Raw genomic sequence first — 24239 nt, forward strand, 5'->3', positions numbered from 1 at the left:
AGCTGTTGCCGACCGATCGATCGATAATGCTTCCCTGTTCACTACCTGTTTCACTGTCTACACCATTGTTTGCAGCCCGCTCCATTTCCCTATGCACAATTACCAAATTACTACTTTGAACATCAGTTAATTCATTACTCGGTGGCGCTAACACACTGCTTTCATTTTCACTGTCATTTCTCAGTTTACTTTGGAGCCTAGTATTACGTTTTTCACACGCCATTATTGTCACAGTATTTCACACGACAACACAGAAAAACACAATTTGAAGATCAAAAATAAGAGAACACATTAACATAACACTGAAAATAATATCTAGTTAATTGCAGCTGCGAAATACTTGGTGCAAATCTACATGCATTCCACAACTGTTTTACTGTACAACAATGAAAAACTACAACTACAAAGGAAATTCTCTCTATGATTACGCGCTATCAATAAACAAAATCTACACTAATTACACAAACTACAAGAAAAAAAATCAGAAGATTCCAGTGAGGTATCCTCGGCTAAGGGTCGACATATGAAACGTCCCCTTTTGAAGAATTCTTACACGACTGTCCTTAAACTGACACACAATATTTTGTTAGCGCAACGCAAACTGACTTTCAAAATTCCCTACAAAAGAATGGCCCTGACTAACATTAAACTATACCTTTCACAAATCACTTACCTCACAAAAATCTTCGCAGCTCAAGCTACTGCAATACAGCGAGCGCCACTACTGCCAGCTAAATAAAAGATTCAAACTATGGAAGGCACTAACTACTGATAGGGATAGTTAGCAAATGAAAGATATTAGTAGAGAACAAACAATGTATTTACCTTGATATCATCATATGTAAATATAGCAGTTCATGACAAATTACAAATCTCCGCCATCTCTCTCCACACATCCACCACTGCTGGCGGCTCACCTCCAACTGCGCAACGCTACGTGCTGTTCACAGCCAGCTGCCTAACACTACAATGGCGAGTATTACAACAACGCAAAGCAGCCACAGACTGCACACAGCACAGCCAGTGATTTTCATACAGAGGTGGCGTTACCAATAAAAAAACCTAAACAGCCTACTTACATAGAGAAAACATAAACAGCCTACTTACACATGGTGTGGGGAGCGATCTCCTACACTGGCCGTACACCACTGGTGATCGTCGAGGGGACACTGAATAGTGCACGGTACATCCAAACCGTCATCGAACCCATCGTTCTACAATTCCTAGACCGGCAAGGGAACTTGCTGTTCCAACAGGACAATGCACGTCCGCATGTATCCCGTGCCACCCAACGTGCTCTAGAAGGTGTAAGTCAACTACCCTGGCCAGCAAGATCTCCGGATCTGTCCCCCATTGAGCATGTTTGGGACTGGATGAAGCGTCGTCTCACGCGGTCTGCACGTCCAGCACGAACGCTGGTCCAACTGAGGCGCCAGGTGGAAATGGCATGGCAAGCCGTTCCACAGGACTACATCCAGCATCTCTACGATCGTCTCCATGGGAGAATAGCAGCCTGCATTGCTGCGAAAGGTGGATATACACTGTACTAGTGCCGACATTGTGCATGCTCTGTTGCCTGTGTCTATGTGCCTGTGGTTCTGTCAGTGTGATCATGTGATGTATCTGACCCCAGGAATGTGTCAATAAAGTTTCCCCTTCCTGGGACAATGAATTCACGGTGTTCTTATTTCAATTTCCAGGAGTGTATTTACGGCGCGCGGTTAAAGATGTCATTTTTTGAGCTTTCGTGTCTAAAGCCATATTGATGGGAACTATGGCCAAAGACTGAGTGACTGTAGTCGATCACACAGAAGCTTGTCCTGCAACCTGGCCAAAGTATTCAAGATGCAGACGGGGCTGTAAGCGTTTGGGTCTATTGGGTCCCGAACCCTTCAATTTTTTTGATGATAACTACGTTTCATGTGGCAGCGACCCTGACTTGCGGCAGTGCTTCATTCAGTAGCTCTGTTAGAAAAGGGGTCATCTTTCCAGCTGCATTTTTGAGTGTTTCCGAGTGCATGCTATCTGTACCGGCAGTCTGCTTTCTCTTTAATTGTTTAATTGCTAATGCTAATGCTGGCTTCCGGCGGCTATCTGATTTGGTGAAGACTGCCAGTCTCGCTAGCGGGATGAAAGCAGAGCTCACCATCTGCAGCATCGTCGACAGGACTGACTGCGGACCTTTGGTACAGAGCCGAGTGGAGGGTCTGAATCAGAAGCTGAGACGGTTCTGCGACCGTGTGGGCTGCAGATTCCTCAACTTGCGCCATAGGGTGGTGGGGTTTCGGGTTCCGCTGGATAGGTCAGGAGTCCACTACACGCAACAAGCGGCTACACGGGTAGCAGGGGTTGTGTGGCGTGGGCTGGGCAGTTTTTTAGGTTAGATGGTCTTGGGCAAGTACAGAAAGGGCAACAGCCTCAACGGGTGCGGGGCAAAGTCAGGACATGCGGGGACCAAGCAGCAATCGGTATTGTAATTGTAAACTGTCGAAGCTGCGTTGGTAAAGTACCGGAACTTCAAGCGCTGATAGAAAGCACCGAAGCTGAAATCGTTATATGTACAGAAAGCTGGCTGAAGCCAGAGATAAATTCTGCCGAAATTTTTACAAAGGTACAGACGGTGTTTAGAAAGGATAGAGTGCATGCAACCGGTGGTGGAGTGTTCGTCGCTGTTAGTAGTAGTTTATCCTGTAGTGAAGTAGAAGTGGATTGTTCCTGTGAATTATTATGGGTGGAGGTTACACTCAACAACCGAGGTAGGTTAGTAATTGGCTCCTTTTACCGACCTCCCGACACAGCAGCATTAGTGGCAGAACAAATGAGAGAAAATTTGGAATACATTTCACATAAATTTTCTCAGCATGTTATAGTCTTAGGTGGAGATTTCAATTTACCAGATATAGACTGGGACACTCAGATGTTTAGGACGGGTGGTAGGGACAGAGCATCGAGTGACATTATACTGAGTGCACTATCCGAAAATTACCTCGAGCAATTAAACAGAGAACCGACTCGTGGAGATAACATCTTGGACCTACTGATAACAAACAGACCCGAACTTTTCGATTCTGTATGTACAGAACAGGGAATCAGTGATCATAAGGCCGTTGCAGCATCCCTGAATGTGGAAGTTAGTAGGAATATAAAAAAAGGGAGGAAGGTTTATCTGTTTAGCAAGAGCAATAGGAGGCAGATTTCAGACTACCTAACAGATCAAAACGAAAATTTCTGTTCCGACACTGACAATGTTGAGTGTTTATGGAAAAAGTTCAAGGCAATCGTAAAATGCGTTTTAGACAGGTACGTGCCGAGTAAAACTGTGAGGGACGGGAAAAACCCACCGTGGTACAACAACAAAGTTAGGAAACTACTGCGAAAGCAAAGAGAGCTTCACTCCAAGTTTAAACGCAGCCAAAACCTCTCAGACAAACAGAAGCTAAACGATGTCAAAGTTAGCGTAAGGAGGGCTATGCGTGAAGCGTTCAGTGAATTCGAAAGTAAAATTCTATGTACCGACTTGACAGAAAATCCTAGGAAGTTCTGGTCTTACGTTAAATCAGTAAGTGGCTCGAAACAGCATATCCAGACACTCCGGGATGATGATGGCATTGAAACAGAGGATGACACGCGTAAAGCTGAAATACTAAACACCTTTTTCCAAAGCTGTTTCACAAAGGAAGACCGCACTGCAGTTCCTTCTCTAAATCCTCGCACAAACGAAAAAATGGCTGACATCGAAATAAGTGTCCAAGGAATAGAAAAGCAACTGGAATCACTCAACAGAGGAAAATCCACTGGACCTGACGGGATACCAATTCGATTCTACACAGAGTACGCGAAAGAACTTGCCCCCCTTCTAACAGCCGTGTACCGCAAGTCTCTAGAGGAACGGAAGGTTCCAAATGATTGGAAAAGAGCACAGGTAGTCCCAGTCTTCAAGAAGGGTCGTCGAGCAGATGCGCAAAACTATAGACCTATATCTCTGACGTCGATCTTTTGTAGAATTTTAGAACATGTTTTTTGCTCGAGTATCATGTCGTTCGTGGAAACCCAGAATCTACTACGTAGGAATCAACATGGATTCCGGAAACAGCGATCGTGTGAGACCCAACTCGCTTTATTTGTTCATGAGACCCAGAAAATATTAGATACCGGCTCCCAGGTAGATGCTATTTTTCTTGACTTCCGGAAGGCGTTCGATACAGTTCCGCACTGTCGCCTGATAAACAAAGTAAGAGCCTACGGAATATCAGACCAGCTGTGTGGCTGGATTGAAGAGTTTTTAGCAAACAGAACACAGCATGTTGTTGTCAATGGAGAGACGTCTACAGACGATAAAGTAACCTCTGGCGTGCCACAGGGGAGTGTTATGGGGCCATTGCTTTTCACAATATATATAAATGACCTAGTAGATAGTGTTGGATGTCCCATGCGGCTTTTCGCGGATGATGCTGTAGTATACAGAGAAGTTGCAGCATTAGAAAATTGTAGCGAAATGCAGGAAGATCTGCAGCGGATAGGCACTTGGTGCAGGGAGTGGCAACTGACCCTTAAGACAGACCAATGTAATGTATTGCGAATACATAGAAAGAAGGATCCTTTATTGTATGAGTATATGATAGCGGACCAAACACTGGTAGCAGTAACTTCTGTAAAATATCTGGGAGTATGCGTGCGGAACGATTTGAAGTGGAATGATCATATAAAACTAATTGTTGGTAAGGCGGGTACCAGGTTGAGATTCATTGGCAGAGTCCTTAGAAAATGTAGTCCATCAACAAAGGAGGTGGCTTACAAAACACTCGTTCGACCTATACTTGAGTATTGCTCATCAGCGTGGGATCCGTACCAGATCGGGTTGACGGAGGAGATAGAGAAGATCCAAAGAAGAGCGGCGCGTTTCGTCACAGGGTTATTTGGTAACCGTGATAGCGTCACGGAGATGTTTAACAAACTCAATTGGCAGACTCTGCAAGAGAGGCGCTCTGCATCGCGGTGTAGCTTGCTCGCCAGGTTTCGAGAGGGTGCGTTTCTGGATGAGGTATCGAATATATTGCTTCCCCCTACTTATACCTCCCGAGGAGATCACGAATGTAAAATTAGAGAGATTCGAGCGCGCACGGAGGCTTTCAGACAGTCGTTCTTCCCGCGAACCATACGCAACTGGAACAGGAAAGGGAGGTAATGACAGTGGCACGTAAAGTGCCCTCCGCCACACACCGTTGGGTGGCTTGCGGAGAATAAACGTAGTTGTAGATGTAGATGTATTCTTCTTGGGCACATGCCACAGTAACGGGGTCGTTTGTGTAGGTGTCATTCATTTGTCTACAAACGCTTTTGTTAGTTGGCTGGTCGTTCGTCTTTTCGTCATTAGGGAGAAGCTTGTCCAGGAGGAACTCTGCTGAACATTTCCACCTCTTGTAATAGTGGCGATCGTGCGCCTAGGAGTTGAAAATGCCGTCGGTGTCTTCACCCTATCTGTTTGAAGTTTAAAATGCTCTGCTCATATAAAGTTTTGTAACTGAGTTTTGACAAAATTGTTCCAGTGATTCTATGTGCCCGCGATATAATTAGTTTTTATATTTTTCTTTGCGTAAGGGTGTAGTTTCATTCTTTCATCTCTTTCTTGTGCTGTTCTTGCTTTTTCGTAGCGTTTCCTCTGTCCCTAACGACTTTCCTTAGTGTTGTTAACTCAGTGAACCAGGGGAGTTTCTGTTTCGGTACATGGTTGGTCTCTGGGATAGCTAACAGTAAGAGGCAGCCGTAGCCAGTTTATTAGTAATAACAGTGTAGCCTTGTAAGGTGGCTACAATTTCGCACCTTACAAGCACCCATCCACATACTTTGCCATGATCTACAAACACAATTAGGTATCATGTGATAGGTTGTACATCGTATATATGAATATTTAAAGGAGACTGACATTGTCACTTACGCCTAGTAAATAATTGTTAACGCTTATTACATGAAACGTGACGGAGTGTGTTCATTATAAAAACGGCGTAATGAATGACTGCCTATACTAGTTGAGTACCATTGTATGAGTATAGGTTTTTCCTCGCAAACTTTCCGCGCTGGACGACAAAAGACAAAAATATGGTTGGTCGGCGTTCGGAACAATCTGTAGAGAGGGAGTATATTCTGTGGTTTCGGGAATATGATTCATTTTCGGAATTACGATGGTGGGGAGCCGAGCCTTACTGGGAAGCCAGCGGTGGAGAGACGAGGTCTTCCGTTGTGAGCGCCCGTGGTTGACGGTCGCTCGATATCAGCTTTGTTGATTCAGACGGACTTGCTGTCTTTGCTCTCAGGAGAGTTTATAGTTACAACAGTTAGGCACTGTGCTCTTGCGAACCTATACGATTTTGGACTTCACCTTCGGGTTGGAAGTCGTCGTTGAGTACGCAGCGTTCAATAATTGAGAGCACTTCCTCTGTCTATACTTACGTTTAGACGTTATCTGAACTCTGTCCTTGTGGCTGGGAGCACAGAGAGGAGAAGACAGTATTAGAGTATATTAGTCAGAGGACCGTCTTCTACCGCCCTAGTGTTTGGAAGGGTTTATTTGTGGCTGGCGTGCTTCCATCGTCGCAGACAAGAACGAGAACCATCACTTCGACACACCGGAAGCACTACATACGGTGTTATCGCAAATAGCTTCGGCTTATTAGGGCTATAAAAGCTAAACAGCTGTGATCACGTTACCTTATTTCCACTGAGGTTCCACACCACCGTAGATCATACACTCCTGGAAATTGAAATAAGAACACCGTGAATTCATTGTCCCAGGAAGGGGAAACTTTATTGACACATTCCTGGGGTCAGATACATCACATGATCACACTGACAGAACCACAGGCACATAGACACAGGCAACAGAGCATGCACAATGTCGGCACTAGTACAGTGGTTCAAAATGGTTCAAATGGCTCTGAGCACTATGGGACTTAACTGCAGTGGTCATCAGTCCCCTAGAACTTAGAACTACTTAAACCTAACTAACCTAAGGACATCACACACATCCATGCCCGAGGCAGGATTCGAACCTGCGACCGTAGCAGTCGCGCGGTTCCGGACTGCGCGCCTAGAACTGCTAGACACTAGTACAGTGTATATCCACCTTTCGCAGCAATGCAGGCTGCTATTCTCCCATGGAGACGATCGTAGAGATGCTGGATGTAGTCCTGTGGAACGGCTTGCCATGCCATTTCCACCTGGCGCCTCGGTTGGACCAGCGTTCGTGCTGGACGTGCAGACTGCGTGAGACGACGCTTCATCCAGTCCCAAACATGCTCAATGGGGGACAGATTCGGAGATCTTGCTGGCCAGGGTAGTTGACTTACACCTTCTAGAGCACGTTGGGTGGCACGGGATACATGCGGACGTGAATTGTCCTGTTGGAACAGCAAGTTCCCTTGCCGGTCTAGGAATGGTAGAACGATGGGGTCGATGACGGTTTGGATGTACCGTGCACTATTCAGTGTCCCCTCGACGATCACCAGTGGTGTACGGCCAGTGTAGGAGATCACTCCCCACACCATGATGCCAGGTGTTGGCCCTGTGTGCCTCGGTCGTATGCAGTCCTCATTGTGGCGCTCACCTGCACGGCGCCAAACACGCATACGACCATCATTGGCACCAAGGCTGAAGCGACTCTCATCGCTGAAGACGACACGTCTCCATTCGTCCCTCCATTCACGCCTGTCGCGACACCACTGGAGGCGGGCTGCACGATGTTGGGGCGTGAGCGGAAGACGGCCTAACGGTGTGCGGGACCGTAGCCCAGCTTCATGGAGACGGTTGCGAATGGTCCTCGCCGATACCCCAGGAGCAACAGTGTCCCTAATTTGCTGAGAAGTGGCGGTGCGGTCCCCTACGGCACTGCGTAGGATCCTACGGTCTTGGCGCGCATCCGTGCGTCGCTGCGGTCCGGTCCCAGGTCGACGGGCACGTGCACCTTCCGCCGACCACTGGCGACAACATCGATGTACTGTGGAGACCTCACGCCCCACGTGTTGAGCAATTCGGCGGTACGTCCACCCGGCCTCCCGCATGCCCACTATACGCCCTCGCTCAAAGTCCGTCAACTGCACATACGGTTCACGTCCACGCTGTCGCGGCATGCTACCGGTGTTAAAAGACTGCGATGGAGCTCCGTATGCCATGGCAAACTGGCTGACACTGACGGCGGCGGTGCACAAATGCTGCGCAGCTAGCGCCATTCGACGGCCAACACCGCGGTTCCTGGTGTGTCCGCTGTGCCGTGCGTGTGATCATTGCTTGTACAGCCCTCTCGCAGTGTCCGGAGCAAGTATGGTGGGTCTGACACACCGGTGTCAATGTGTTCTTTTTTCCATTTCCAGGAGTGTATTTGAAAGTAGTGTCTTCTAGTGTTTGGTACGTGGAAGATGTCAGTCATTTCGCGTTATTGATATTAGACGTCGCAGTCATAATAAGGGTCAGAGTTAGGCAATTGATTAGTAATTTTACTTAGGAAATGTAAGCTTTGTAATCTAAAGGTTTTTTTAATCTACAATAAATATACAAGCAGTAACAACGTTTATCATTTAGTAGGAATAGTTGCTTTCATCATTCATTTATGTTTAGACTGTAATTTATAGAATTAAGAGATCCTAAAATGTGCTTCAGTAGGTGTAGTCCGACACGGCCAAATCTTCATTTGAGCGTTTGTTGTTTTCCGTTGCTCACATTGATTTTACACCCGCCTGGAGTAGCATCTTGGAGCCTCACAGCAAGGGGGGACTACAACTTCACTTGAAGACGCCAGGTTGACGGACCTTTGTAGAAATTCTGTGTTTTGCTTTGACCCAGAAAGACACGGCTAGTGCCCATTCACGTGGCGCTAATACTTTACAGACCCGTATTTTACGGATTATAAATCGCACTTCATTCTTCGTAAAATTGCCTCTAAAATTCCGGTGCTTCTTATACTAGAAATTGATATAAAAATATCCAGTGTTTGATCTAAAATTTCCTCCAGCGCTAAAAGTGGCCATATACTCGATGCCGCGGGAAAACTCTCTATCTGGCAACAATGGAATCAACAGGCAGCAGCAGTCCACCGATGCTACGAACATGAGTTGCGTTGATTCACAAGCTTGGTAACACTGTCTCCCTCTCGATGAGCCATCGCAAACTCAGAACACTGTCTAGTCTATGATGCGTCATTGCATACTACGGTGTCAATGAACTTGAATTGAAAGTGATTTCTGCTATCGACAATTATACAATATTTTTGTGAGTAACTAGTTCACAACGGAAAAAATGAAAGGCATTCGTATGATGCGGGCTACAAATTGAAAGTGACATAATATCGGAAGAACGTGGAACGAGAGCAGCCGAGCGGCATTTCGCCCGCAATCAACAGAAAAAGCCATTCGCAATTGGTAGGCTAGTAAAGATGTACTGACAAAAAGTGAGGAAGACTAAATATACAGATAGAGGACTGAATATAAAATGGACAAAACTAAAAGATGGCGTACTGAAATGAATTCGAGAACACCGTGAAAACTGCATTGGAATTAATACAAAAAATATTTCAAATACAAGTGGGTAAGCTAGCGCTATAGGGGAACTTGACGGACTTTAAGGGTGGAGTTTGTTGGTGCTACAGATTTATGAAGTGTCATGGACTTAGCATGCGAACCAAAACCAAAGTTTCACAGAAAATTCCACAAGAGTATAAAGAGAAAGTATTATCTTTCCATTGCCTTATTACTCAACATCGAAAGAAAACCAGTGTGGAACTAAGCCAAATAGCGGATATGGACGAAACTCCCCTGACATTTGATGAGCTGAGGAACAAAACTGTTGCCATCAAAGGTGCTATAAAACATTAACTACAGAAACAAGTGGACATGAAAAACTCCACTACACTGTTGTCCTTTCATGCTGTGCTGACGGTACTAAACTTAATCCAATGATCATTTGCAAGCGCAAAACAATGCCAAAACGTTCTGAAATACCGCCAGGTGGTGTTGTGCATGTACATGACAAGGATTGGATGGATGAGGCTGGTATGAATTTATGAATTAAGAGAGTGTGGGAGAGAAGGAAAGGTGCTTCATTGAGGAAGAGTTCTCTTGTTGTGCTAGATCAGTTTAGTAGCCGTTTGATAAATTCTGTGAAAGAGTAATTGAGACAGGGAAGTACAAGGCTTACTGGTATTCCGAGAGGTCTTACTTAACGAGTGCAACCTCTTGATGTCTCGATAAATAAATCATTTAAAGCGTATATGAGAGGGAAATAGAAGAAATGGGTGATGGATGAAACCCAACACGAATTCACGCACAATGGAGCTTTAGAACGACCTACAATCAACAAGGGTGTCAGTGGATAAAACAGTCGTGACCTACAGTGAGAGAAATCATTATTGTTAAATCATTCAAGAAGCCCGGCATAAGCAGCGCTCTCGTTGGCAGTGAAGACGATCTTATATATGAAAAGGACAACGATGACGACGAAGAGGAACAAGAAAAAGAAGAAGAAGGAGACAAAAGTTCAGACGACAATTTTCAGGAACTTTAAGGTCAGTTCTGTATTTATACACAAAGATTTTTTTTTAGTTTGGCTTTGCAATCTAATAATAAAAATGGTAAAAATGTTATTTAAAAAAAACTGTTTAAAATTAAGGTTAGTCTTTAAGTCTGTAGCGTCTTATAATCCATAAAATACGGTAGGTGCATGCTCTTTATGGCAACAAAAGAAGGGAATCGCAAAAGCACTTGGTCTGATGACTGACTAATGTCATAGGCAGTGGATGATGAGTATTTAAACACGTTTCTGAGGATCGCCGAATTCTTATTATGCCTTTTTTTCTTTTTCAGGCCACTTCACAACTGCTTTCCTACTGCTCTTGTCTTGAATTCCTTCTGCAGTTAGCACTACCCTTCTTTAGATGTCTCTTTGTGCTGCTTTTTCAGGTTTTAATCGGTTTATACATCTTTTTTAACTTTCGGATTAGGCTTACTGTTAATTTATTTTCCAACAGATGCTTCAAAATGAAATTTTGTTGAAAACTGAAATGGTCAGACAGTAGCTAGGTGAAAAAAGTTAATTCTTACAATGAAGCAAAAAAGAAACAATCAGTCACTGTTAATAATGCTACGTATTAAGAAAAAATAGCTCTGTTAGCGGTTTCCAATCGACATATCTCTCACCTCAAGGTAATTTTTTATTTTTTTATTGAAGATACCCCTTTACGGTGTAATATCTACTGTATCATCAGGCGCTCGTTCACGTTTGAAATTGATTATAGTTCATGCTGTACATATGCTGTTTGATGAATTTCGTTATGTCGAAAGTTTCTCAGACTGATGGTGTCCTACGGCAAAACATGATGCAAGAAAAAGCACTATTTTATTGCAATTGGAACTAGCTATAAATAGAAGTAACTTCCTAAAATAAGAAGTGAACTAGTTTTGTGCCACTAACATTGAAGACCTGCGTCGTTTTTTCTTTGTGTGTGTGTGTGTGTGTGTGTGTGTGTTGGCTGCTTTCGAAGAAGTGCGTATCCCCGAAAGACTCTGAAGTCACAGACTCTGTAGAGCATCACGCTCACAAATATATTCTCGCACCTGGATGTTTACATACAACTATAGCTATTTACACAGACAAAACTGTGCTAAAGAGTGTGTCCTTCAGAGAAATTACAATAAGTACGTACCTGAATGTTTTGATTTATGAAAATCTATTTCGTTAGCTTATTGTTATTCATTCTGCATAAATGTTCAAAAACTGGCTGCCTACTTTTCCTAATTTCTGTTATTTTCTATATTTTTTTCATATCTGGTTCTTAATTTACGTAGGGTAAGACAAAACTGTGCTAAAGAGTGTGTCCTTCAGAGAAATTACAATAAGTATGTACATGAAAACATTCTCATGAGCATATTCTCTAATTTTTTTAGCTTGTCTAACTTTTATTCAGTGCTAAGCATTCACTTGCATGGAGGCATTCTGGTTTCACTAGGTGTTGTAACGCGTAATTTTTACATTTCGTGACGTGCACATTCTGTAACAGACTTCTTTTAAAATTTTGTTTTTGTATTCAATATGCCCGTTCCATTTTGGTTATTCTTTCATCTACAGCAGACTTTTCTAACACATTTTCATTAATGGGATCTCCTACATACTTGAGTTTTTGGCCTTTTCTGTGTGACAGGCGTGTTTTACGACATATAACCTCGCTCGCACACACAGCAAGGGAAACTAGCCTCACTTCATATCAATTACAATGTAAAAATTACAATGTAAAAATTACAAAACGTTTTGTTGCACGAGGTGCGACAATAAAGCAATGAGACTGAAGTGCAAAACATATTGCTTACAGTTTTAGTCAAGTTTAGTGTTGTGTCCTTCAAAGTAGTTCCCTTCTGATTGCACACACCTTTTCCAGTCCTTCTGCCATTGATGGTAACATTTCTGGAACTCATCATTTGTAATATCCTCCAAGACCCTCGTCACAGCTTTTTGGACATCTTGTGTTGTTTGAAAATGGTATCCCTTGAACACTATTTTGGCTCTTGGATATAGAAAAAAGTCGCACATAGCGATACCTGGTCAATAAGGTGGTTGTGGTAGTATTGAAATTTGTTTTGAGGTTAAAATTGCTGTACTGACAGAGCAGTACGGGATGGCGCATTATCGTGATGCAGAATCCCACTATCAACATTGTTGGCACGGACACGAAGAACCCTTTCACAAAGTCTTTCTAAAATTTCTTTGTAGTAATATTGGTTAACTGTTTGTCCAGGAGGCACCCACTCTTTATGAACAATTACCTTGGAGTCAAAGAAGCACGCAAGCATGCATTTCACTTTTGAGTTTGACATGCGAGCTTTTTTTGGTCTGGATGACCCCTTTCAGCAGAATTGCGAACTTTGGCGTTTTGTCTCTGGATCGTACTGAAAAAAACAACTTTCATCTCCAGTGATAACACTGCTCAACAATTCTGAATTGATTTCTGTTTGCTCTAACAGATCGGATGCCAAACTTTTCCATGTTTCTCGCTGTTGTGCTGTGAGATTTTTGGGGACAATTTTTGCACAAATCATTCTCATACCAAGATCTTCAGTTATTATTAGACGAACCGTTTCTTGATTGATGTTCAGTTCTTCTGCCATTTTCACGGATAACCTTCGATCAGATCGAACGATTCATGCACCATGGGCAAGTTGACATCCGTCCGTGAGGTTGGTGGCCGTCCATTACCGTCTTCATCTCAACATTCGTTCTGCCTCCACTAAACATTTTATGCCAACAAAAAACTTGACATAACCTCCTCACCAAAAGCCTTCTGAAGCTTACCATAAGTTGTCGTCGCGTTTTCAGCCAATTTAACGCAAAAAGAAATGGCACACCGTTGCGCAATATTATGCGGTTCCATTTCCGTGACGAGAGACACAAACACGTGTTAACTTATTACAGCACAACTCACGACTGAGATGTTGTATCGATGTTCCGCTTGGACTAGGAGCAGCTTATAGACCAAGGTGACAGATATTGTGCCTACGCAAGTCTGCAGGGTTGCCACCTCTTGCAAAGAAAATCAGTCTCATTACTTTATTGTCGCACCTCGTAGTTTTTACCAGCATTATCTCCTTTAGGAATCCGTGGCTCCTTTTTTTTTCTTAGTCCAAAGAAACTGGTACACCTGCCTAATATCATTTAGGGCTCCCGGGAGCACGCAGAAGTGCCGCAACATGACGTGGCATGGGCTCGGCTAATGTCTGAAGTTGTGCTGGAGGGAACTGACACCATGAATCCTGCAGAGCTGTCCATAAAGCCGTAAGAGTATGAGGGGGTGGAGATCTCTTCTGAACAGAACTTTGCATGGCATCCCATGCCTGGAGAGTCTGGTGGCAGTGGAAGTGCTTAAACTCAGAAGAGTGTTCCTGGAGCCATTCTGTAGCAATTCTGGACGTGTGGGATGTCGCATTGTCCTGTTGGGATTGCCCAAGTCTGTACAAATGCACAATGGACATGAACTGATTCAAGTGATCATACAGGATGCTTATGTATGTGTCAGTCCTGTGAGAGTCGTATCTAGACGTACGACGGGCCCCATATCATTCCAACTGCACACGCTCCGCACTGTTAAAAAGACTCCACAACCTTAAACAGTTCCCTACAGACATGCAGGGTCCATGGATTCATGAGGTTGTCTCCATACCCGTACACGTCCGTCCGCTCGATACAATTTGAAACGATACTCGTTCGACCAGGCAACATGTTTCCAGTCATCAACAGTCCAGCGTCGGTGCTGACGGGCCCAGGCGAGGCGTAAAGCTTTGTGTCGTGCGGTCATCAAGGGTACACGAGTGGGCTTTCGGCTCCGAAAGCGCATATCGACGATGTTTCGTTGAATGGTTGGCACGCTAACACTTTCTAATGGGCCAGCATTGAAATCTGGACAAATTTGCGGAATGGTTGCACTTCTGTCACGTAGAACGATTCTCTTGAGTTGTCGTTGGTCCTGTTCTTGCAGGATCTTTTTCCGGCCGCAGCGGAGATTTGATGTTTCACCGGATTCCTGATATTCACGGTAAACTCGTGAAATGATCATACGGGAAAATTCCCACCTCATCGCTACCTAGGAGGTGGTGTGTCCCATCGCTAGTGCGCCGACACTTGTGTTACATAGGCGTTGCCGACGGCAGCGCCGTATTCCGCCAGTTTACGTATCTCTGTACTTGAATACGCATGGCTATACCATTTTCTTTGGCGCTTCAGTGTAAAACACACGCTGTTCAGTATATAGTCATTATTGTGAAGTGCCGGCGGGAGTCGCCGTGCGGTTCTAGGCGCTACAGTCTGGAGCCGAACGACCGCTACGGTAAAAGGTTCGAATCCTGCCTCGGGCATGGATGTGTGTGATGTCCTTAGGTTAGTTAGGTTTAATTAGTTCTAAGTTCTAGGGGACTGATGACCTCAGAAGTTAAGTCGCACAGTGTTCAGAGCCATTTGAACCATTTTGAACCATTATTGTGAAGTGAACTTGACAGGTACATCGTGGGGTGCTAATCCATGCACTGTGTGCCCAAGCTTGCTTGCTCTATGTTATTCCACTGCTGAATATGCGTGTTCGGTATGGTACAAGTCCAGTCATGCCAGGAACTTACATGTGGCTCTAAATGAGTCTTGCCGGATTATCACGGGTCACTTAAGACCTACTCCTGTGGACAAACTCTGTTGCCTCACTGACATAGCTCCTCCTGAAATCAGACATGAAGACATGAGGTAGCTGCGAGATATGAGAAAAGTAACGCTACAACGATGGAAGCCCATCCACTATATGGTCGTCAGCCCGCACATCCTAGGTTGAAATCAAGAAAGAGCTTCTTGACAACTACTAGGCTCTCATCGAGAATCCACATACTGCAAGGATCTCGCGATGGCGGGAGAAATGTCGGTATTTGGGAGAATGGATGGCTCCAAAGGAAGAACTTCCTTCTGTACTGTGGTGTGCATACTGTAAGACCTTCGGTACACACACCATCAGATTATTTGACTTGTCGCTCTAACGAAGTAGGCGAGTGTCAGCAAGATGTCTCGTGGTCTTATCGTGGCGTTTTTATCTTCTGCCGTTAGGTCAGACGATAGAAATAGCACTTGCACGCTTAGAGTAGCAGATTGACAGTGACCAACTTTAAACAGAACTTGATTAATTTTCACACACATTTATTAAAATAATAAAAAACATAGCCATTACGTAACTTGATTCCGGATGCTGTTTACAATTCACAATCTGAAGTTCCTTTGGTCTTGGTACGATAATCTTATTCTCACATATCTCTGATACTTGACAAAGTGTCTATTCATTTATCTGCATGGCTATGTACAGGAATATGGTAATCTTATTAGGCGCAGACTGAAACTTGACTACAGACTAATGCAGACTAATGCAGACTGGCTGATCTGAGGTCTGTACACTTGTTATAATACCTCGAGCGTTCAGGTATCACTGCGTGAGTGTGATCCACGAGGAGAAAAGGTTCTACGTTAGCAGCAATCTCATTGGCTGCGTTACATATTAATACGTGGATCGGCGGAAGCAGAATTTGGTCCGTCTCTAAGACAGCGCCATCTGGTAGTGCGGAGACGAACGAGCGCTGCGCCTGTGCTGTTGTGCTTAGTGGGGCGCGTTCTATTAGAAAAGTTGTGTACGCGCTGACTACGTGGAACTATGTACACAACATGTACATTCGAAAAAGTGGTCAATATGGAGGTCTCTCAATAGGCTACGATCAAACACAACGAGATGCAAGACCAATCTGTGGACTTGGGGTTTCTCTGTGGACTCAGTTCTTTGTCAGTGTGGCGTTGAGCAGACTAACAGCCATTTCCTTCAGTGTTCCTCATCACCAACCACCTGCACCATGCAACACCTTACGAGAGCTGCACCAAATGCACTTGAAGTGTCCAATTTTTGATCTTCTTTTGTGTAAAATTATGTCAACACTTATATTTGATGTTTCTGTACTTTTGACACGATAAATAAAATAAAAAAATTGAATTTGGAGCTAAAAAAATCACAAAATTGAACCAGTAACTCTGGGAAGGAGAACAAATGGAATTAAGGTAAAATGCTTGGCTTTTGCGGATGATTTCGCAATACTTTCAGAAAACCTGACAGAAGCAGTTACTCAAATAAACATTCTGGAAAAATTAGGAAACAGAACTGGTCTCAAAATTTCAGCTGAAAAAACGAAATTCATGACAACTATAAAAAATGCACCAAAATACATAGAAACACAAATAGGTAAAATAGAGCGAGTAAATAAATTTAAATATCTTGGAGAAACTATACAACATAACGGACTAAAAAAATCTGCAATAGATGTAAGAATTAACAAAATGGAAAGAGCATATGGTTTGACTAAAAATATTTACAACAAGAAATGTATATCTAGAAAAACAAAACTAAAACACTACACCACAGTGGTATGACCAGAATGTTTATATGGATCTGAATGCCTAACGATGAACTATAAGATGGACAAACTAGAGGTACTGGAAAGAAGGATTATTAGAAAAACAATGGGTGCAATGAAAACTGCAGATGGTTGGAAAATAAGGAGATCTACAAAAATATAGAGAAAATATCTGAAGTAATGGCCAAACGAAGATTAACATTTTTTGGACATCTCTACCGAATGGATGGAAATAGACTAACAAAACAAATACTCCTATATTTCTAGAAGAAGAAATCGACAATAGCATGGATTACAGAAGTAAGAAAAGATCTTGAAAGAAATAACATCAAAGAATCAGAAATAGCAGAAAGAAACCGTTTTAAAAACAAAATACTAAATTTGGAAGGCTTTTAAAGCAGAAGAAATAAAAAATCCGGAACAACATGGACAGAAGAAAGGAAGAGACTTCATGGGGAGAAAATGAGGGAATACTGGAAAAATAGGAAACAACAACAAAGGAAGAAGAGGAACTGAAGCTATTAACGTGATACTAGCTGGTTAATACGATTGTAAAAAAAAAAAAAAAGAACAAAAAGAAAAAAGTGAACTAAATAAACGCTAAAGTCTTGCGTAGACTGGAGCAGAGGAAGTGCAAGCATCAAAGTGTTGTGTTCTGGAGTGTACGTGTTCCCTTTCTTACTCGGGTGCTTTGGGAGGATCCTCGACATTGCAGTGAGCCATAACTTGCTGAGGGCGGCAGCGGATGAAGAGGCTGTCGTTGGAGAGGTTCGTAATTTTCCTGCTGAGTGGCAGCGAGCGAGAACTCCCCATTAAGTCGTTTTGCTGGGGCCGGGAGCCGACAGCCGACCCCTGCACGCAGCCCGCAGGCGGACGCCGGAAGCGGCGCCTCCCCCCCTCCTCCCCATCCCCCCCACCCCCACTGCCATCAGCCCCTGCCACCCTCACCCCACCGCCAGACGCCGCTAATTACCTGCTGCCGGGTCTGGCCGGCTGATACAGATGAAGTCATCGGCACGCGCCGCGCCTCCCCACGAGGCGGCTGTGCTGTGTTGTGTTATGTCCACAGTCGAGAACAGGCCCGCTTGGCAGGCGACTGGCGCCAAATACTTATATTAGCCTCAACGATGCCTTAGGTTCTGTAGCCCTGACGTTGCCTCGGACGGCGAGTGTTATTCGAAGATAAGGGTATCGTCAGGAGTCACCAAAGGAGTGAGATAATGACTGCTCTTCTTTTCTATACAGGATGTTTCGTTATTATATAGGACACTGAAACAAGCAAACAGTCAGAATAACCACGGGTTCGGAAACTGATGGGTTCCCTGATACGGTATATTACCAATGAGCACATGAACAAAGTATGACAGTCTCTGAGGATGCATAATGCAGGTAGGGGATTGAGCACAAACACATTCAATAGGTATTCTCAGTGGTCAGCGTCCATGTGAGAGCAGGTTTAGCACACCTCTTCGTTGGTGCCTGTATATGTTCAAAAATCCCAGGAGTGTTCCAAATGTAGTGCCAAAGAGCCACTATGCATTCCAAGCGTTCATCGACGCTAGCAGAACTAGTGGAATCCACCAAACTTTTCAAACATCCCCATACAAAATAATCCACCTGTTTGGTGGCTTGGGGGAGGACATGACGTTGTTGAGCCAAGGCTTATACACATTTTGTAGAAGATTCGTGCTACATATTCCCGAACAGCTCCATGATGGAGCGATGGTGCACCATCGTTTCCAAATACGCATCCTTTGAACATAAACATCAGAATAATCGATTATCTTGTGATGCAGGAAATGAGGGTACACAAGACCAAGTCGACCAAGGTAGCAAATGAATGTAACATTCGTTACTGTATCTATTTTTATTAGGATTATTGCCTCATTTCATCGTCTACTCATCCCTTACATTTGCACCTATTTTAGTGAGAAACCGTGTACACAAAGTGTGTAAGTTGCCCCTACCGATTTCGTTTTATGCAATCCGTGCAACTTCTATCTCAGGAACGGTTTCCGGACAGGGCGAATAGCCATGGAATCGATATAAGCTACCTCTCAGAGCTTCGAAAGACTGTTAGCGAACGCAGTCACAGTGAGGATTGGTCTTGAGTTAGTTCTGCCATTCCTATCCAAGTGTCTCCAGTGTGTCTTTGCGTAATTAGCGATGTAGTCATTCAGGTTTTGGATGTCTCTGTATGTTTATTCCGTTTATAGTACTTAATAACTTACGCCAATTGCAATGCAAGTCACGTTAATTATGCGTCTCTTCCCAGTGCCGACCAATGCCTGCTCTGGGAAGTGAACAAATTCCCACAAAATTTCCCTTCCTCTCAAGTTCTGCTATTTAGCTCCTCCCAGGCCACACATCAAGGTTAGCGTCTGCATGAAACACCAATTTTTCTGGAATTCTGACTCCCAGGAGAGTACTTCAAATTCCTTGGTCCTATGTTCCCATCGGAGGCCGGCATATTTCATTCTGTCACTCTTCACCTGATTTACTTCAGACTCTGCAGCTCATGAATTCAGCATGAAGTTGCTATAGTCACGAACATGCATATTTTGGCCTCTGTTGACTGCTCCACGGTAGCTTTGCGCAGTTTTCTCGCATGTTTCACTGAAAACGGGACGACGGACATTTATCAACAGGCGTACAAGTTCCTCGTCTGCTACCCGGTACACCAGCATGGGGTCAACCACCCCCTCACTGTCCCTCATCTTAAGGCAGCTGTAGGTACACGCCCCATTACCACTTTCTCAGAGTTTGAGCCGCCCTAAGCTGCCTATTGTTGCTTCCCTTCGCCGCTCCCCAGCCGCGTGTGCCCCCAGCTGCGGTCAACTCTGAATACTTCCCTGGGATAAACTAGCCTCCGGTAAATGGACGTGTTACCAGAAAGTTTTCATGTTGCGTAAATTACTTTAAAACCATCAGCCAACATTAATTATTCCAATATGTCCATACTATACCCTCTACAAGATGCATTGCACCTTGTCAGTCATTTTTGTTCAGCCCTACTGTTCACTCAACGTGAGTTTGATTATCTTTAATGACTTCATGTAAGAGGCATAGTTCTTGTCATCTTACAGTTGTTGGCCAGTGCGCTCTGGGGATGTAAATCACATTGTCAAAATGTCAGAGAATAACTGGTAAACTATATGAAGACACATTAAATCTATTGTACAAATTTTGTTTATGAAATTACTTTGGCACATTAATGTGGCAAGTCGTAACATACTTTTCATTGGATTAGGTGCCAGAAAATTTTTACTTCCAAACTTCCCATTTTGATATCCCCTGTTAATTGCGTAGTTTCCAATGGTGAAACACACTTCATAAGGCAACGTCCCTGAACTATTTATGAAAGACTGCCCAAGATGCTGCTCCATGCGGATGTAAAATGAATGTGCGCAACGGAAATGCTGAACGCGAAAATGAAGATTTGGCCCTGTTTGACTACCCCCTGAAGCAGATCTTAGGACCTCTTAGTGGTGATTATCTCCTTCTTGCTCTTTAACATATAAATTACAAGATAAGCATAAATGAATGATAAAGGGAACTAGTAACTACTAAATGATAAATGCTGTTTCCGCTTATACATTTATTTCAGATTAAAGACCCTATATATTACAAATTTTTATATATCAATGTCCAATGGACATAAGGAGATACAAATGAATTTCCTAACTAACACGATTGATCAGTTGCTCAAATATGCCCCTTTTTATGGCTAAGTGATCTAACATAAATAACACGGGACGACTAACATCATCTACGTACCAAACACTAGAAGACACTACTTTCAAAGATGATCACAGTGGTGTGCAAACTCAGTGGAAATAAAATTTACGTGATCACAGCTGTTTAGCTTTATAGCCCTAATAAGAAGAATCAGTTAGCAATATCACCGTAAATACTGTGTCAGGTGCGTCGGAGTGATGGTTGTCGTACACGTCTCCGACGATGGAAGAACTCCAGCCACAAAATATAAAAAATACTCATTCAAACACTAGGACGGCACAAGACGGTCCTCTGACTAGTATAATCTAATACTGTCTTCTCACATAAAGAGATACAAATGAATTTCCTAACTAATACGATTGATCAGTTGCCCAAATATGCCCCTTTTTATGGCTATGTGATCTAATATAAATAACGTGATATGACTGACATCATCTACGTACCAAACACTAGAAGACACTACTTTCAAAGATGATCTACATTGGTGTGCAACCTCAGTGGAAATGAAATTTACGTGAACACATCTATTAAGCTTTATAGCCCTAATAAGCCGAATCGATTAGCAATATCACCGTATGTACTGCGTCATGTGAGTCGGAGTGATGGTTCTCGTACACGTCTGCGGCGACGGAAGAACTCCAGCCACAAAATATAAAAAAAAAATCATTCAAACACTAGGACGGCACAAGACGGTCCTCTGACTAGTATAATTCTCCTCCTGTGTTCTACAGACGAGAAACGTAGACTCCCAGCCGCACGGACGGAGTTCAGATAACGTCTCAACTTGAGTATAGGCAGAAGAAGTGCTCTCAATCACTGAACGCTGCGTACTCAACGACGACTCCCTACCCGGAGGCGAAGTCCAGTGTCGTATAAGTTCGCAAGAGTACAGTGCCTAACCGTTCTAACTATAAAATCTCCTGAGAGCAAAGACAGCAAGTACATCTGTACCAACAATAGCTGATACTGACGACCGTCAAACACGGGCGCTCAAAACGGAAGACCTTTTCTCCCCACCGCTGGCTTCCCAGAAAAACTCGGCTCCTCTCCCTCGTAAATGCAGAAGGCCAATCCTGTTCTCGAAACCACGGAATATTCTCCCTCTCTGCAGATTCTGCTGACCGCCGACCGACCACATAGCGCGGAAAGTGTGCTAGGAAATACCTATACTCACACAACGCTACGCTTCTCGGAGTAAAAATCCCTGGAAATAACCCAGCCTGCGATTTCTGAGGTAACGTTTCCTCGTTCATCTCTGGTGCGTCCAAGATTTTCAGGTTATCTTTCTGGCCCCACTACAATATCGGCCGGCCGCCGCTCTATTCTGCTTCCACGCTCAGGTGCCCAGACCCTCCGTCTTGGCACTTCCTGTGTTAAAGCAGACCAACGCACCTGCGCGGGTTTTTCCACCCAGGGCTTGAGTTACGCCTGCGTTTCATTTCCACTGGCGTTCCAACCGCTACTAGTATATGGTTCAAATGGCTCTGAGCACTATGGGGCTTAACATCTGAGGTCATCAGTCCCCTAGAACTTAGAACTACTTAAACCTAACTAACCTAAGGACATCACACACATCCATGCCCGAGGCAGGATTCGAACCTGCGACCGTAGCGGTCGTACGGTTCCAGACTGAAGCGCCTTTAACCGCGTGGCCACACTGGCCGGCCGCTACTAGTATAGACAATCATTCATTACTCCGTTTTCATAATAAAGACACTCTGTCACCTGTCAAGCAATAAGTGTTAACAACTATTTACAAGGTGTAAGTGACAATGTCAGTCTTCTTTAAATATTCATATACATGGTGTTACAAAAAGGTACGGCCAAACTTTCAGGCCCCCCTGCGGGTCCGGGGTAAGAATAGGCCCGAGGTATTCCTGCCTGTCGTACGAGGCGACTAAAAGGAGTTTCAACCGTTTCGGCCTTCCATGTGATGGTCCCCCTTGGGGTTTGACCTCCATTTTTCAAAATTCTACTGAAGTACGAGCCTTTTGGGGAAGGACACCTTACGTGGTGTACCATTGGTCCTAAGTGCACTAAGACCTTGGCACTCAGCATTGCACCGGGGTTGTAACCATACCCACTATTCCTCAAATTGGGCCTAAACGCCTGATGGGTTGTCCAAGTTACGCCCATCATGCATTTCCATCTGCCCCAGCGATCATGATGGACTTTCCACGGCACCAGAAATCCAGCACGGTAGCCAGCCCATTGTGGTGGGGTCGTCATGTACCCTCTAGGTTGTAGCCCCCTGACAACACAGGGATCGTACTGCCGATACCTGAGCTGCACCCTCCCCACGTCGGCCAAGGAGTAGATGCCCGTCTCCTTGGGGCATCAGGACTCCCGGCAATGGTCATCCTGCCAGGTGGCCCTTGCTGCGGCTGGGTGGCGCCCGTGGGGAGAGCCCCTGGTCGGAGTGGGTGGTATCGGGGCGGACGTTTCGCAGATGAAACGTCAACACATATCAGGTCGCTCTGTGGCCGAGTCTTTCAAAAGAAAAGGTACCGTTTCTAGTCCTGGTTTTCCTGCCCTTTCCCCCCTTGGCCACTCCATGGGAGGAGGGACAGGCTCACCGGCTTGGGGCAAAGTACTTCCCCCGCTATTTGGTCTGTTCTCGAACCGATGGGGGCACATTCGCCACCTCCAAGCCCATGTTCTTTGTTCAGCACATTGAGGACATCTTCGGGGAAATCGAGGCTCTCAGCAAGATGCGTTCAGGGTCCGTATCTTATCAAGACCACCTCCGCCACACAGTCGGCGGCGCTCCAGGCGTGCGACCGCCTAGGAGACATCCCAGTATCCATTGTCCCACATCTGGCACTAAATAGGACGCAGGGGGTTATTTTTCATCGTGACCTCCTGCTACAATCTGATGAGGAGCTCAGAGCCAACCTGGAGCGCCGAGGCATGCATCTCGTCCGGCGAGTCCAGCGCGGCCCCAAAGACCGTCGCATCGACACCGGGGCCTTTATCCTCGCCTTCGAGGGGGACGTTCTCCCAGAGAAGATAAAGGTGATGTGCTACCGGTGTGACGTGCGACCTTACGTCCCGCCTCCTATGCGCTGTTTTAGGTGTTGCGCTTTGGGCACATGTCGTCACGGTGTGAGGCTGAGCCCCTTTGTGGCGATTGTGGACGTCCTCTTCGTGAGGAACATACATGCACCCCACCACCTCGGTGCATTAATTGTCCTGGCGTCCACTCGCCTAGATCCTCAGACTGCCCCGCATATCAGAAGGAGAAGAAGATACAAGAAATCAAAACTTTGGATCGGCTCTCTTATTCTGAGGCCCGGAAGAAGTATGACCGCCTCCATCCCATGCTATTGACCACTTCGTTTGCCTCAGTTGTGTCCACTCCTTCCGCGGTATCCTCACCCCTATCCTGTCCCCCCTCCGCCTCCTCTGCCCATCAGGGGGCTCTGCCTCCGCCTCCCAAATCCCTCCCTTCCAAATCCTCCTCCCCGTGGCCCCCACCCCCTCTGCCCCAGGGGCCACCCTTCCTCCTCCTCCCCCCACGCCACCTGAGAAGCGATCCTCTTCTCAGGC

The sequence above is a fragment of the Schistocerca americana genome, chromosome 5, assembly GCF_021461395.2.
Source record: "Schistocerca americana isolate TAMUIC-IGC-003095 chromosome 5, iqSchAmer2.1, whole genome shotgun sequence".
NCBI lineage: Eukaryota > Metazoa > Arthropoda > Insecta > Orthoptera > Acrididae > Schistocerca > Schistocerca americana.